Here is a 16,175-nt window from a genome sequence, read left to right as displayed (position 1 = left end):
TATCATATATTATAATTTATAATTATAATATTATTATATTATTATAATATCATATATTATAATTTGCAGCCATGCATTTAATTAAGTGCGAGTAACAGGTTCCCTGAATTACTTTTTAGAACAACAAGCAAGAATGATGTCTGTCTCTGATCAGTCCAATGTTTTTATGTCTCACTCAGTGTTGCTGCAGGAATGATGATCTAACTGCTCGTGGATGAGTTACCATGGTGATTACCCCAGTGACACATGAATCAGCTTTGTTCATTCTGAAGCTACCCGTACACATCCTGCCTCAATGTACAAGCTCACCTGTGTAAACAAATAAATAACAAAAAAATTAATTAAAAAAAAAGCTGTTCTCAGTGTGAACACAAGATGGCGATCTAGAGTTGAGTTAAACACATCAGGACATTCAGAGAGTCACTTTGCACCTTGGATAAAAAAAGCATCTAGACATTTCAGAAATGTACAGAACAAAGTAGGTGTATGATTGTTTGATAGCGTCTTTGTTTCTATGGTAACTTCAGATTTTATTGTATCTTTTTTTTTCTTTTTTTTAGCTTCTAAATGCTAATACACGTTTGTTTCACTGCGACAGGAAATCCTGAAGCTCTTTGTCATAGGTTTACATCTTCATCAAAGAAACGTTTATACAGCCCCGCCCCCATATCATTCTCTATCCTGTGATTGGACGAAGGTACAGTCAGTCAATGGACCCGACCAGCGTGCTGCTTTCAAGTGCTGTCTGAAAAGGACTAGTCAGCATTATTTTTCTTAATGAAAATAAAAGGCATTTCAATATTTAAAGCTGGTTCTTACCTGGTTCTTCAAACTAATCCAGTTAAGTAAAGTTATCTAAACTTATGGGTCAGTGATGGCTAAACAAATCAGTACATAAATATTAAATACTGAACAAAACAAACAGAGAGCAATGATTAAAATGCATATATGTAATATTTCAAAACAGAATCCTTGATTCTTATTCTTATTTCTAGACAAAAAGGAATTATGCAGTGAACATTTGCTTATATTAACTAATAAAAACTAAACAAAATTCAGTGAGTTTTATCAGTGTTGTTAAATATATGGGAACTGAAGTAAAATGACTGAATAAACAATAATGATCTCCTTTCCTTTCCTTGTTTTTTTTGCTGTTTTTTTCTTTTAACAGCCTTTATTGGTAAAAACACACATATCAGCAGATCTGGATGAACTTCAAACTGCTGTAGAAATTGGGACAAACCTCTGTCACCTAACATTTATTATTGTTTATTAAATTGACCCTGCTTCTGATGTGCTGTAATGTTTGCAATGGTTTGGACGCCGGTGTGGACATTTCCCACGGTCCGTGAAGGCATCAGCGGTTGCAGTTGAACGTCATAATCAGTGAGAGCAGCAGCAGCAGCAGAAGCAGCAGCAGCAGCAGCAGCAGCGACGACAGTCCTGCCTTTGATTCACTGCGACTGCAATGGGACACAGCGCAGTCTGAGGATTATTAGGCGCCTTTAAACTGGTAAGAAACGCTGTTGTTGTTGTTGTTGTTGTTGTTGTTGTTGTGTTTACCCACCATGCAACTCGCTTCCATCTCCACAGCATAATGAATTGCCTTGATTTTTTTTTTCCTTTTCACTCCGCGCGTTATTATTATTGTTATGATCAGTGTGTGTGTGTGTGTGTGTGTGTGTGTGTGTGTGAGTGTGTGTGTGTGTGTGTGGGAGGCTGCTCGTTACATTGTGCTCATTATTTACTGTCATGATTAAGGCTAAGGAGGTTTCACGTCATGTCGACGCATTGGTGTCTGATCTTGCTTCTGCTCTGTTGTTCACCATCATCTCCCCTTCACCACCACCACCACTATTACTATCATCACCATCATCATCACCATCATCAGCAGCAGCAGCATCAGCAGCAGCAGCAGCAGCAGCAGCAGCAGCATCCCACTGATGCTTCTTGGAGTCAGATGAAGGACACAAGCCCACATTACTCACAGCCTCCACAGGAGCAGTTTTACTCCTCAGGTTGTGCAGCTACAGAGTAAATGATGTGATACTGGTGTTCACACACTTGTAGATTGTGTTGAACTGCTCTGCTTTGCTTGTTGAGAAATGTTCAAAGATAGATTCCGACACAGGTAATCACTGGTGTTTGCTCATTGAGCTCAAAGACTTCACAGCCTACAGTCAGCTGTGAGAGCAGATGTTTAACAATGTTGGAGATGAACGCACGTGTTCAGCATTGTTCACTTGTTTGATTCTGATTCTTGTGTCGGACGTCGCGCTCACGACTCTTCCAGTGATGACACTCAGTCACATTTTAGTGCCTGCTCAGCAGAGCTGAGGGGAGAAGAGTTGTGTGACAGGACATGAATAATAATTATAAATTGTCGGAGACTAAAAGAAAGTGGAGCATATTCTTGTTTGACAGAGGACGTGTCTCTCCCTGTGTGGTGTGGTGATGTCACTCTGTCCTATACAGCTTTATATAGGACAGGGTCTGTTTGTAAACGGTGGCAGCAGCTGACCGACCGCTCGTCCACTCCCCTGAGAGTTCTCCTCAGCTCAGGTGATGCAGGTGTGGAAGCACAGAGAACAGAGTCGTGTCGGATCATTGAAATGAATTGTTTTTTGTTCTCGACGAAGAGTTGAAGAAAACTCTTAACTGTGCTTTTAATGTCGATGTCCAAAACATTTCAAACATCTTAGTGGACTTTGTCTCTGTGGGTTCTCTGTCTTCCTCCCACTGTCCAAAAACATTCACCCATGTCAGCTGGGATTGACACTCCCGTCGTGTGGAGGGTAAAGCTGTCGAAAATGAACTGTTTTTCAAAGAGAATATAGATCAAGAGTTGCTCAAAATAAGTGCAGATCATGTTCTACTTTTACTGATTCTGATCATTTCATATGTGTTTGTGTTGAATCTTTGTGATGCACGTGTGTGTGTTTGTGTTGAATCTTTGTGATGCACGTGTGTGTTTGTGTTGAATCTTTGTGATGCACGTGTGTGTTTGTGTTGAATCTTTGTGATGCACGTGTGTGTTTGTGTTGAATCTTTGTGATGCACGTGTGTGTTTGTGTTGAATCTTTGTGATGCACGTGTGTGTTTGTGTTGAATCTTTGTGATGCACGTGTGTGTGTTTGTGTTGAATCTTTGTGATGCACGTGTGTGTGTTTGTGTTGAATCTTTGTGATGCACGTGTGTGTGTTTGTGTTGAATCTTTGTGATGCACGTGTGTGTTTGTGTTGAATCTTTGTGATGCACGTGTGTGTTGCTCATGTCCTCATCTGACTTCTGAAAAACAAACAAACATTAACTCTCGCTCTTGTCGGGTTGAGTTATGAGTTTATTCTGGTTCTGGTTCTGGACAATGAGACGAGGCATGTACGCGCTCCCTGAGGAGAACCCTTTGTGTTCAGCACATTGACCGAGTTACACGGACACTTTGAAACAGCTTCCTGACAGGTGATGAGACAGCACTGTGTGTGTGTGTGTGTGTGTGTGTGTGTTGTTTTCATTGTCTCCAGTAATACAGTACATTTGACTCTAAGCACATGGCAGCACCTCAGGGTTTGAAGTCATGTGTCATGAGGATGAGGAGGACATGTGACTGAAGTGACTTTGAACGTGGCATGGTTGTTGGTCTGACGATTGCAGAAACTGCTGATGTGTTGGAATCTTTCCTCATAACCATCTCCAGTGTTTACAGAGAGTCTTCCAAAACAGAAAATATGAAAATGACACGTTGCTGATGTTGTGTTTGGCCTAAAAAAAAGAAGAAAGCCATAGAAATTCATATTTCTATGGAACATAACCATGACTTTAAAGAGGTCTTAAGTAAGCTGAGGGGCATTCTCAGTTATTTACAGATTCTGAAAGTGTGATAGTGTGACTAAGCTTTCCATCAACGTCTAACACATGGAAAATATGAATGAATATCTGAAAGAATTTGAAGAAGATGTGGTTATTTGAATGTAAGCACTCCTCAAACTGCTTTAGGGAGAAGTTTAGCCTCAAAGATTGACACCTTCTGGGAGCCGAGTGACAGTATCATCACATTCACACAGTCCAATCTGATAGAAACTATTGTAGTAGTTTGAACAATGGTTATCAATAGCAGGTCTAGGGACCCCAAGGGGTCTATGAAGAGGTCCCAGGGGGTCCCAGAGAAAAATAAAATGAAATATGAACATCAATTTCATAAAAATGAAAAACAAGAAAGGTAATATACTTTAGAGATAGAAGGATCACATATAGATACATATTTATAATAGCAAATAAAATAAAATACAGTTCCTGAATGATCTGATGATGTGCTAACTCTCATAGTTGCTAAATCATTAGCATCATCAGGTTGGTTTGTTATTCATATTAATAGCAGACGCTCACACGCTCCAGTTACAGCTGTACGTGATCATGTGCTAACATTTGTATTCTAACAATGTAACAATGTAACACAGTGGGTTATTAAAAGACAGCGTCCAGCATGAAAAACATGTTTAAATCCCTGTAACGTAACGTTCATGAAAGGTTAGTGAGAGGTTTGTGGTGTCGTCTGTTCGCCTCAAAGACACTAACGTCTGTTTGTTGTGTTTAAGCTCTGGACAAAGTTTTGCGTTGACCAGAAGCCTCTATGTTCGTTAAAGGTGACATAGAATGGTGATATCACACATATATGAGCAAATGACCATGTGGACGATCACAGAGGATTTAGGGTTTGGCTTTGAAAGTCACCATAAATGATAAACTTTTACACAATTCGTGTGAAGCTGCATATCCATGGCTCCTGCAAATATTTCACAATAAAAGCCTTGCTGAAATACATGAATGGAAACAGGGAACTGTGAGTGCTTTTATTTTGAAATAGGTAGGGGTGTTGTTGTGTTTGGGACACATGTTCAGTGGAGCTGCAGCAGTGGTCACAGCTGAGGTCAGGCGTGCAGAGACAGAGAGAGACAGAGAGAGAGAGGGTCAGTGTCACACTCTTTAAAAAAAGACCCAGAGGATCAATCACCAAATCAGGAAGTAACCCTGATTATAACCCATAATACCACACCACTTCCCATCCAACCTCCCAATAACATCCTGTTGTTGTTTCTATTGAGAGAAAGAGAGAGAGACACCTGGTGGCAGAAACTACACACTGTGTTTAAGTAACGGATAATATTCAAATAAAAATTGTTGTGCAGATAATAGAAATATAATCAATGCACTTTTGCAGATTGTAAAATCACTAAATGTCCATATAAACACCAGCGATAGAAACTGGAAAATGAAATCCACAAACTTCAAAATCTGGGAAATAACAAAATGATGCAGAGTCACGGAGATATTTAAATATTTTGATCTAACGCTGGACTTCACCTGAGTGAATGTGCTCTATGGAGGCGAGTGATGATGTCAGAGACAATGTGGAAGGACAGAATACCATGATCCAGGGACACCCCTACTCTGAAGGAGACCTATTGTCCTCATACTGTTGTGAAGAAACTCACAGATATAAAGATGTGTATCGTTATAGACACTTCTGCGACATCACCAGAAAAAACATTCCATAAACAAGTCACGCAACTTCATTAAGAAATAAACTCAGTCAGAGTCCAACAGCCAATCACTGAACAGTCACATCCTCGTCCCCGTGTCTCACTCACTGAGAGCGAGGAGGACACACTTCCTGTATGACCACAGTCACGCCAGTGTCCACCGTCCACCGTCCCCACCAGCAGCTCATTGCTTATTATCAACAGACTTATTCTAGCGTCTCCGTCGCTCACGCCCCCAGGATTACACGCGTCGTACAACAGAATCTAAAATCTCAACGTTACAAAGTCATAACTGAGGAGACTCATCACAGAGTTTGGCTTTTAAAACGTTTCTCCTGAACGTGTTTGACATGACTGTTGTCCTCTGATAATAACTGTAGTGAGTTTAGAATAAGGTTATGAAAAATGATCAATAATTATCGATATCGATCAATATGAAGGAGTTATATCGTCCAGCCCTGGCTCGGCCTCATCACACCAGAGCCTCAGAGGTCACAGAGGCACCGCGACACTGGGACAAACTGTGTGTGTCTTCACTGGCTGAGGTGTCATCTCCTCACATGAATAAATGAATGTATGAATGTATGAATGTAATGAATGTGGGCTGGTAGGAGCTCATGTGGTCACATGTGAGAGCAGAGCCACAGGTCACATGACGGCCTCTGAATCCTTCCAGCATCACAGCTGCGTCTTTAGCATTTAACACAAATCCATCATCTTCATTAAAAACACGAGCGTGTGCCGCTGGCTCACAGCCACACACACACACACACACACACACACACACACACACACACATGCATGGAGGCTCGTCAGCAGTGGGCCCGTGTTTCTTCAAAGGAATTCAATTAGCATGGAGTTGTTTGTCTGGTGTCATGGCGACAGAGTGACACTCACACAGTCACAGTCACTCGCATGGCTTCATGTCTTCTGTAAACAGTCTTATTTGCACCAGCGACCAAAGACTTCCTCTCACATCCCACACAACATTTTCCTCTTTTGAGGAGGAGACATGGGTACCTGGTCCACACGTGGAGGGCGGCTGGGGTAGAGGTTCTGGGTGTGGGGCAGCAGGCAAGCAGGCCAGTGATTGGACCTGGCGACTAGGCGACCTGGCGACATGGCGACATGGCGACCAGGCGACCTGGTGACGAGTGTTTGTGTTTTTAGGGGCAGACAAAAGTGTTCATATGCTAATGGTCTGGAGCATTTTCATGCATCATCAACCTGCTGTTGTGTCTGATGTCGTGTGTGTGTGTGTGTGTGTGAGTGACAAAGGCTGGACTCAGACTCTCAGACTCTGTCTGAACAAAGCCCGTCTGTGCTGCATGTGCACGCGTGTGGACTGTTGGAACATTTGCATTGCAAAGAAGGATGAAGAAGATTTACGGTTTGACGTAAGTTCTGTCAGACGACAGTGGAAGAGAGAGTCCTGTTCACGCTCCTCCTCCTCCTCCTCCTCCTCCTCCTCAGGAGAGATTCTAGTTTCCACTGCAGTACACAAACCTCTTGAACTCTGCATCCACTGCCTCCCTCAGTGTGACGCTGTGCTCTGTGTTTCTCTGCATTGCTGATGCAGCAGTGAGATGCTGACACAGGAGATGATGATGATGACGTCAGACCTGGACCATCACCAGACCCCGTTCACCAGGCGGTCTCTGTGGTCACATGTTAAACAAAAACAAAACCAAAACACGTATGTTATTCCCATGGTGGCCATTTTCTACATATGTTAATATAAACTGAGGAAACGTTTCCCGTATTTGACTGAGATATTTTATAAAGTCATTATAACATAATGACTGTTTGAAGTTAGTGTCACAGCTCATCGTTACATACGTCGTCATGCAGTTTTTATTAAGGATGCACTGAAATGAAAGAATTTCTGATGCCACTGTTGTTTTAATGTAATGTTGTCGTTATGGATGAGACTCACTGAAGTCAAGTCACTGCACTTATACAGTAGATTCATATTCATGGGAATAAATCAATTAAGAATCTGTGAAAATATGAAGGAGGATCTCATGGAACATATCAGACGAGGAAGCATGCTCCTCACCTGGTGCAGACAGACAGGTGCAGTTTTATCCCCACACCCTGATAATGATCTTTATGACGAGATCTTAGTAAAACGTGTTGACAGACTCTTAAGAGCGCTCTCTGCATTGTTGTCACTCTGTGGTCCGTCTGTAATGTCTTTAGCTCACTGCTCATAGAGAGAGAATGTTCTCTGTATGCAGCATTTCATTTATTTCCACCGTGTATTCAAATCTTGTTGGAACCGTTTGATTGGAGTTCCAAACTGATCTTAGACAGACTCTAACACCGCGTTGTTTTTGGTGTTAAAAGTCTTTCAGTGGCAGAATCTTCCGTCTGTAATCTGTAATCTGTAATCTCTACTTTCATTGTCATTCAGTGTGTCCACACACTGCTGCTTCCATCCTACACAGCCAGGATCCAAGTATGTTTACACTGGTACACTCATGGTGCTTTTCCATGGTACAGTTGTAGGACTTGCGTAGCTGGTAGCTGCTCTGGTCAGGTTCCAAGAGTGATGAGCTGATGAGTGATGATCACGGCGTCAGAAACATTTAGCGAGGACGTTTGTAAAATCTCAACATAGTTCTGCACTAAACAGAACTAACTGATTCTAATGATTCAGTAGACGGGAGAGAACTGCTTTGCTCCTCATGTGTTTGTGTTGCATGAAGAATGGCGTCACGGCAGTTTTGTGCAGCCGTGCTATGATGACCACGCCCACTTTGGAGTCATGGAAAACGATGCCAAACCGAGTCGAGCTGGAACTGTATAACACTGTGTTCCACTGTGAGCTTCAGCCATGTCCACTAAAGGGCGTGGTTACCTCCCACTTACAAGAAGCATGATCAGAATGACTCTGTGTGCAGTTGAATAGACCACACGACATGTCGCTCAGGCTAAGCAACAGTCACATTGCTGCTCTTCAGTAGACAAACGTTCTTCTGACTCCAACACGCCAGTGGAAAAACCTGGTTGTGATTGCTTTCCTCTTTTTTTTTTGTTCTTAGAAGATTCTGAAGTTGTTGCCAGATGTGTCTGCAGAGTGACATCAAACAGTTGTCAGATTTGTCTGGGTTCACCCACTCTGACATCAGGGGTCGAAGTTTAGCCGCAGAACAAGTGTTTTTTTTCTCGCCATCATCGTCTCAGTCGAGGTAGAGTCAAAGGGGCGTGGCAGTCCGCTCACCATTGAGGGTTTAATCGATGTTCTTGTATGTCATCATGTTACCATGATGTTTACCATGATGTCATGGCTGCAGTTTGAAAGGTTGCTCTAAATCCATGTAAAAGCTGTCGCCTGCAGCTGTACGCTTTGCAAATGCTGCTATTATTGAAATGGCAAAGTGCCCTACTTACCCTTTAGAGACTGGCCTTGAAATGAACCACAAGTGGGCGGCTGACTGTGAGCTTTCCTTCATCTTGCACATGCACCTACCCCCACTGGAGGTTTGGCTTCATTTTTCCCGTGTTGGCCCCCGGCCTCTGGCCCCCAGCCTCTGGCCCCCGTAGATCATGATGAGTGGCTGTGTTCAAGAGAAGGAAGCGACTGAGGAAGCGTGCTGCCCAGTTCCTCTCCTCACAAAGAAGAGAAAGAACAGACAGGAAGAAAGTGAATGAGAGGAGACGACAGCTGCTCTCTCAGTCAGTCTGGATCCACTTAAGAAAACTTCTCACTCCAACAATTAAAGAGGGTTTAAGTGCGGCGGAACAATTCTTCCATTTCAATCCAATCTCTATTTGAAAAAAGGAAGAAAAAAGCTTTTTATTGTTAGCGCTCCAAAAATGAACTGATTATTAAATGAGTAACACTTTTCATTGAGTCACCACAGACGTAATAATGTGCTAATGGAATCTTATTTCTAAGTGTTTGGGACACGAGGGAGAAGAACTTATTCAACAATTGTTTATTTATCATAAGCCAGGTCAGCTCTACAGAAGCCAATAAAATAAAATAAATAAAAATAAAGATAGAGAATCTCACAGTTTGATGCTGGAGCGAGGACAACTTCTTTAATTGTTCACATCTTACTGTGGGGGTGACAGAGGGGTTCACAGCAGGAGCTCTGTCGGGGCATCAGTGGTAGAGCCAGTCGTTGGTTGTTGGTTTGATTCCCGGCTCTGCTGCTCTACATGCCGATGTGTCAGCTTTGAGTGATCATTAAGAATATTTCAGACCATTTCATATCTGCACACACGCGGTGTGTCAGGGTTTGTGTCACAGCAGGAGTCAGGGCAAATAAAAAGCAGTGAAGGGGCAAACCACTGAGTTTTTATATCATCCAAGCAATTTTCAATTCTTTCACACGTTCTCAGACACTTTTTGTTTTGAATATGTTTTTCTCAAAGTCGACAAAGTCATGGTTAAAGCATCATTGTGACTTAAACCCAGATCAAAGTCAAACTTGATTAAACTAAACCAGCCGTCCATGTTGTTATAAATGGAACTTATTGTTTCACATGGGGGGGGGAGTGGCTCCGTGGTTAAGACCGGTACCCTGTATGCCAAAGACATCATGGTTGGAAGTTCGACTCCACCCCCGGCTGATTGTACTCAATTCCGTTGTAAGTCGCTTTGGATAAAAGCGTCATGTCATGTCACGTCATGCTCTCTAAACTGATTCAGTAATGATTCAGTAAATCAGGAATAATTACTCTGGAAAAAAGCAGATATGTTGACACTACTTTCCCAACACTGTGTGCATGTCTTCTGCATGTCCACTGCATGTCCACTGCATGTCTTCTGCATGTCCACTGCATGTCCACTGCATGTCTTCTGCATGTCCACTGCATGTCCACTGCATGTCCACTGCATGTCTTCTGCATGTCCACTGCATGTCCACTGCATGTCTTCTCGCGGCTCTCACATCTACATGAATGCGGTTTATGGCGTTACAGGAAGTCGTTATGTGGAGCGTACAGTATGTGGTGTCGCCGTCTTCCTGCTTCCTGCTGTGTCCGCTCCTCCGTCCCGTCGCTGAGCAGAATGACTGAAGCCCTTGTGCTTCAGCCGGTCATGTGACTGAATGACTTCCCCCGCAGCCTCGCTGCCATTATGTTTTATTGAAAAGAGCCGCTGATGAAAAGACACTCAGCTTTTCCTCAGGGGCTTTGATGGTGGGTGGGATGAGGGGTGCACATGCTCACAGCAAAGCCTGCTGGGAGACTGTCGCCATGATTGCCCAGGCTGACAGGGAGCGAGAGCAGAGAGGAGGAAGGAGTCCACAGACATGGTCATTTTCTGCCACTGAAGACGACTTAAATCACATGTTTGAGATGTGGTATTTTTGGGGGCAGCCTCACGGTTCTAAAATAGACACAAACATCAACACAAACCATCAGCTGAAAAAGCTATTTGTGTTTGAGCAGCACTGGCACACACACACACACGCACACACACACACACACACACACACGCACACACACACACACATGCACACACACACACACACATCCCACTATAGCAAGAGCAGTTTTTAAAGAGACTCTCTGACTTCACCATTTGAATTTCTTGAGAGTGCACGACACCTCGACCTGCACGACACCACAGACTTCAGTGAAAAGGAAACGTCTTCTCATCCTGTCGTCCTCATTATCTGTGTCATATTTCTCTGTCTCTCTCTCTCGTCTGTGCAGACAGATAGCAGCTCCTCACTGTCCACATCCACAGCATTAACACATTAACAGCAGTAACAGTAGTGACAGCATGAAATCACAAGATCACAGTATATGGACCATAATATCACAATTATTATTATTATTATTATTATTATTATTATTATTATAATTATTAATATATTGGTAATTCATGAATCCAGACTACATTATATACGTGACACAGTCTGTGAAGTGAAATACAGCTGAATGTTTAATATTGAGATTTTAGAAGTTTCTCTGCTAAATGTCTCGCTCTCACTCTCACTCTGGACTTATTCTCTGTAGCTTTGGATAAAAGCGTCTGCTAAATGCTTTCATGTAAAAGTAAATGTTAGTTTGATATGATTCTTGTGTCGCGCTCATGACTCTTCAGTGGTCGGCGGTCTGTTGGCGTCATTCTAGCATCGGCTCAGCTCATCACGTACTATCATTAATAAAATGCAGAAAACCTGGAGTGGAGTGGAGTTGTGCTACAACTGTATAATAGACTTCAGCCTGCTGTTATTATGGAGAGTCAGCGTGAGGCAGTGGTGACACCGGTAAACCACCTGAAACCTTCAGTTTCCTCTCATGAACATATGGTGACCATATTCTTAAGAAACGACATAAGCCTTTAGTTAATGTGCTTAAACCTTAAAACATTTTCTATTACTATGTTAAACATATATACAGATGTGTCTTATATCCTTCAACCTTTTTTTTCATTTTCATCAACTAAACAAACATGAGCAAAAAGTTAGCGTGGTTTGTTTTTCTGATGAAAAATAGAATAAAAACAGTCTATTTGTCTATTTGTGACTTTTGTGACCCATAAACACTCACCCCAGGAAGTCCATATAAGGAGTTGTGTATTATTATTCCCCCTGTAAATAACAACAACACAAGCTTCTGTTACTCGCACTCCTGTGATCATCACCACAGTCATAACAACAGTTGTGTTGTCCTGCTACTGCTCGTGCTCATCTATAATCTGTGTTAATCTCACACAATGACAATCCACAGGTACACAGGTACACAGGTACAGGTCTTTACCCATCATGCCCTGCTTCATATGCATTGATCCCTCTGTGGAGGTTTGATTCAACCAGTGACTGGAACTCTTGATACTCTCGAGCCCACAAACAGCAGTAGCAACAGCAGCAGCAGCAGCATCAGCATCAGTAGCAGCAGCAGCAGCAGCAGTAGCAGCAGCAGCATCAGCATCAGCATCAGCATCAGTAGCAGCAGCAGCAGCAGCAGCAGCAGTAGCAGCATCAGCATCAGTAGCAGCAGCATCAGTAGCAGCAGCAGCATCAGTAGCAGCAGCATCAGTAGCAGCAGCAGCAGCAGAGCTGTTGCATTTGCAGCTTTCCCTGTGGGCGTCTGCTGTTGCAGAGCAAACGCTTGCAGTGTCATGACGGCGTCGCTTGAGCGTTGGCCAGATGACTTTAGATTGAAAGAGCTGAGCTTTAGAGTCAAATCAGCAGCTTAATGACTCGACCGTATTTGGCAGCAGAGACAGCGCGTCTTTTGTGAAGGGTGGAGAACCGCGAGCCCTCCTGCCACACACTGACTCCACTGTGTAATTCTGTTGTCAGTCAGTGAGCTGGCAGCGACCGTGGTGTCTGTCCATGATTTACCCTGTAAATAAAAGTTGCCCTGGAGCTCATCAGAAAAGCCCTTCTCTTTTTTCACTCTCCCTGTTATATATATATATATACTGTATATATGGTTTTAAACTCCCACAGTTGACACAACCCATGTAATAATAATGTCATGTAACATAATCAGTGTAAGTTTATTATTAAAATGCAGCTTTTATTGTATATTACACGTTCTTTATTCATGACGACAGTCAAACAAAGCTGCACTCACAGATGTTGAGGATGCCAGTCCCTTGGCTTCAATGCAAAGCATTGTGGGGGAAGAAAAAACCTCTCAAAGAATCATGAATGGTGGCAGTTGGAGCACGCCATTCATCTTCATGTTTTATTGAATGCAGCGATGAATAATTGAGCATCTCTGTGTCCCTGCAGGGTCTCTGTTTTGGCAGCACACACAAAGCATGTGGAGGAAATAAAGATCCTGACACGCTGACAACCACAGGTAGGATCTGCCACACTGGACTCACTCACACACACACACACACACACACACACACACACAGAAACACACTCGCCGTGAAGCACATGGACAGCAGGAGATGTTTGTTTGTCATGAGGATGGACAGATACACAGATGACATGGACGTACCTGTGGGAACGTGTGGTCAAATCAATGTTCTCTCACAGAAACAATCAGAGCCATTGATTGGTGAACACACGCTGTGTTAGTGTGTTTTCATCATGAGCGTCTCACAGCTACTCCATCAGATTACATTGTTGTCACCATGTCATAGTCGCTGGGCCGAGCGTGTATTCACTTACACACACACACACATTCACATTGACTCTGACATGTGTTAATGAGTATTTGAGTGCAGTGAGTGATACTTGAAGTGATTCCACAGCATATTTGCATGTTAAAGATGCAGCAGTGTTAATCCACGCGTGGTGAGAGCGGAACACGACGCAGCTGAACTCACATTGGTGTCGTGTGATTGGTGTCGTGTGTGGTGCAGGGACACAGTTAAGGAACACAACCAATCCTTGGTTGCTCCACAGTCACACAGTTCAAATGAAAGTGAGGGGCTGATCGTGTTGTGTTCAGTTCATCTCTTGGTAATCTTATTATTTCCTCACCTTATTTTTCTTGTCTGATAAAGTGAATGTTTTTCTTTTCACTAGCTTTATAAGGATAAGCTACTCAAAGCCACTGGGGAACGTACTGTACATGTTTGTCAATGTTCTATATGCAATGTCCAATCACTACTTACATTATAATGAGAAGTTGAAGGCAAGACGCATTTATTTAAAGATAAAATGACATTTAAACATGACATGCTGAACTATTCATCAGTTAAAAAGACTTAAAAATCTCCAACATTTTAAAATCTCAATATTTAAATAAATGTCTCAGTTCACCAAAACCAACGGCTTTGTCTGTCACTAGTTTGTGTCGTGTATAAAACAACGTTAAGGGAGTTTCGTGCAGCCAGGCTGTGTCGACGTAATGCTAGAACTGTACAATGGAAAAGCTCCATCAGTGAGACATGAAGGTAGATGTTCATGTTCATGTTCATGTTCATGTTCATTCTTTACTTTGCTAAAATATCAAAAGTCCATTTTTAGAACACAGAAGGTCCAGATCTCGTCACAGTGAGTGGTTTCATATACGTGTATCAAGAAGAACGTGTTCCACACAGCAGCCATTTGTCAGCTTGACTAAAAAGAGCGCCTTTTCTCTGAGTGTGACAAACTGAATACAGACCAACAGCACAATCACAAAACTACTAGAAATGGAGAGGGTTCCATGAAACAAGCTGAACGAGGCTTTTCTTGTGGGAAACGTTGATATCGAGCACATTGACAGGGGGTGTGTCCTGTCATCGCTGCACTAAGAGCGCGTTTAGAGAGTGGTTAACAGGTTAACGTGTGACTCAGCATGCGAGGTGGCGGCGGCGACACGGAAGACGAGCACACAGTGGGCGTCACAGGAAGCTCAGCGATGGCAGCACATCGAGAACAATCTGACTGTGGGAATGTGTGTGTCTGTGATGCGTTTGCCGGGTGGGCGGCGTTGTAGGCTGGAGAGAAATGTCAAAATCAGACACCGTCTCCCTTCATCAGTTTCTTTATTGTGCAGAAAGAAAAGCTCAACACTACTGTGGTCATTATCTTCACATTACCCACAGATTATATTCATTGCTGGAGTAATTCTCTGCATGCTTGTGTTCACGTCCCCGCAGCTCCTCCTCTCTCCTCCTCTGTCCTCCTCTCTCCTCCTCTGTCCTCCTCTGTCCTTGGTGTTTGTCCACAGACGATGATTGTGTGCACTGAAATGTCAGCATTGCCATGAGACTGTGTCTCCATTGTTGGGCGATGGTAACGAGCATCGTTAGAGTTTCACTCACATGTTTGTTTTTCATCTGCTGATGTGACGATGTGTTACCAGCTCACACGGGTCGTCACACGGGTCGTCACACGGGTCGTCACACGGGTCGTCACACGGGTCGTCACACGGGTCGTCACACGGGTCGTCACACGGGTCGTCCTGTCCGAGTGTTGCAGCAGAGGAGAGAGTTGATGTGTAGGTCGTGTACGTGTGATTGTGCCAGTGAGAGACAGACGGTGCTGTGGTTCTGTATCTGCTGTACATGTGAACCATGAAAGTCTAAAAGGGAGTCTTCTCTGTAGCTTCTGTGCTGCTCAGTACTGCAGTTTATACCCAACTCCAGTCCAACTAAGCATATACTGTACATGCATCATCCAGGAACCTTAGTCTGACTAAGACTAGCTCGATGAGTTAGTCTTAGTCTGACTATAATCAGCTTATCTCACAGAGGTTAAAGGTCAAGACTCATATGTCACTGGAGTAGAACTGTAACGTACAAACATGATCTCAGGTCTTTGTGAGCTCCTCCCAGTCTATATGCAGATTCAATGTCAGACATCAACAACAACACTGAAGTCAAAAATGAAAAACAGAAGTTTCTAGTGTCAGTGGGTCAAAGTTAGAGGAGGAAAGTGTTTCTTTTGTGGAGTGAATCAGGAAGTAACTGCAGTTCCACATGTTCATCTCATGAAGGTTCACTAACGTCACATTAGAGCGTGAAGACTGAAATAAGATGATAAGATGGACACTGGTCACTTCACAGAGCTTGGACTCTGTGTTCATCTCCACCGACAGTATTACAGTGGTCCAGTGTGGTCCAGTGTGGTCCAGTGTGGTCCAGTGTGGTCCAGTGTGGTTCAGTGGTGCCAACACCAACACACAGAACACTGTTGATGTTTGCCTGGAGCAGTCTGGACCATCAATAACCGCTTTTCCATCAGAGATCCACATGTGGAGGTTTTAGTGCTGATG

General features: G+C 43.2%; 1 protein-coding gene across 3 annotated transcripts in view; it reads left to right on the top strand.

Moving 5' to 3' along the window:
* Window positions 1-1,397: 1,397 nt before the first annotated feature.
* Window positions 1,398-16,175, top strand: part of fynb (FYN proto-oncogene, Src family tyrosine kinase b) — a 55,642-nt gene continuing 40,864 nt past the window's right edge. For all 3 annotated transcript variants that reach the window (XM_058614435.1, XM_058614433.1, XM_058614431.1), the window contains exons 1-2: window positions 1,398-1,513; window positions 13,247-13,316. The gene's annotated coding sequence lies outside the window, so the exon portion shown is untranslated. The remainder of the gene's footprint in view (window positions 1,514-13,246; window positions 13,317-16,175) is intronic.

Source organism: Solea solea, chromosome 17 (assembly GCF_958295425.1).
Source record: "Solea solea chromosome 17, fSolSol10.1, whole genome shotgun sequence".
NCBI lineage: Eukaryota > Metazoa > Chordata > Actinopteri > Pleuronectiformes > Soleidae > Solea > Solea solea.
The sequence above is the reverse complement of the archived record's forward strand: the minus strand, read 5'-3'. Positions and strand labels throughout refer to the sequence as shown.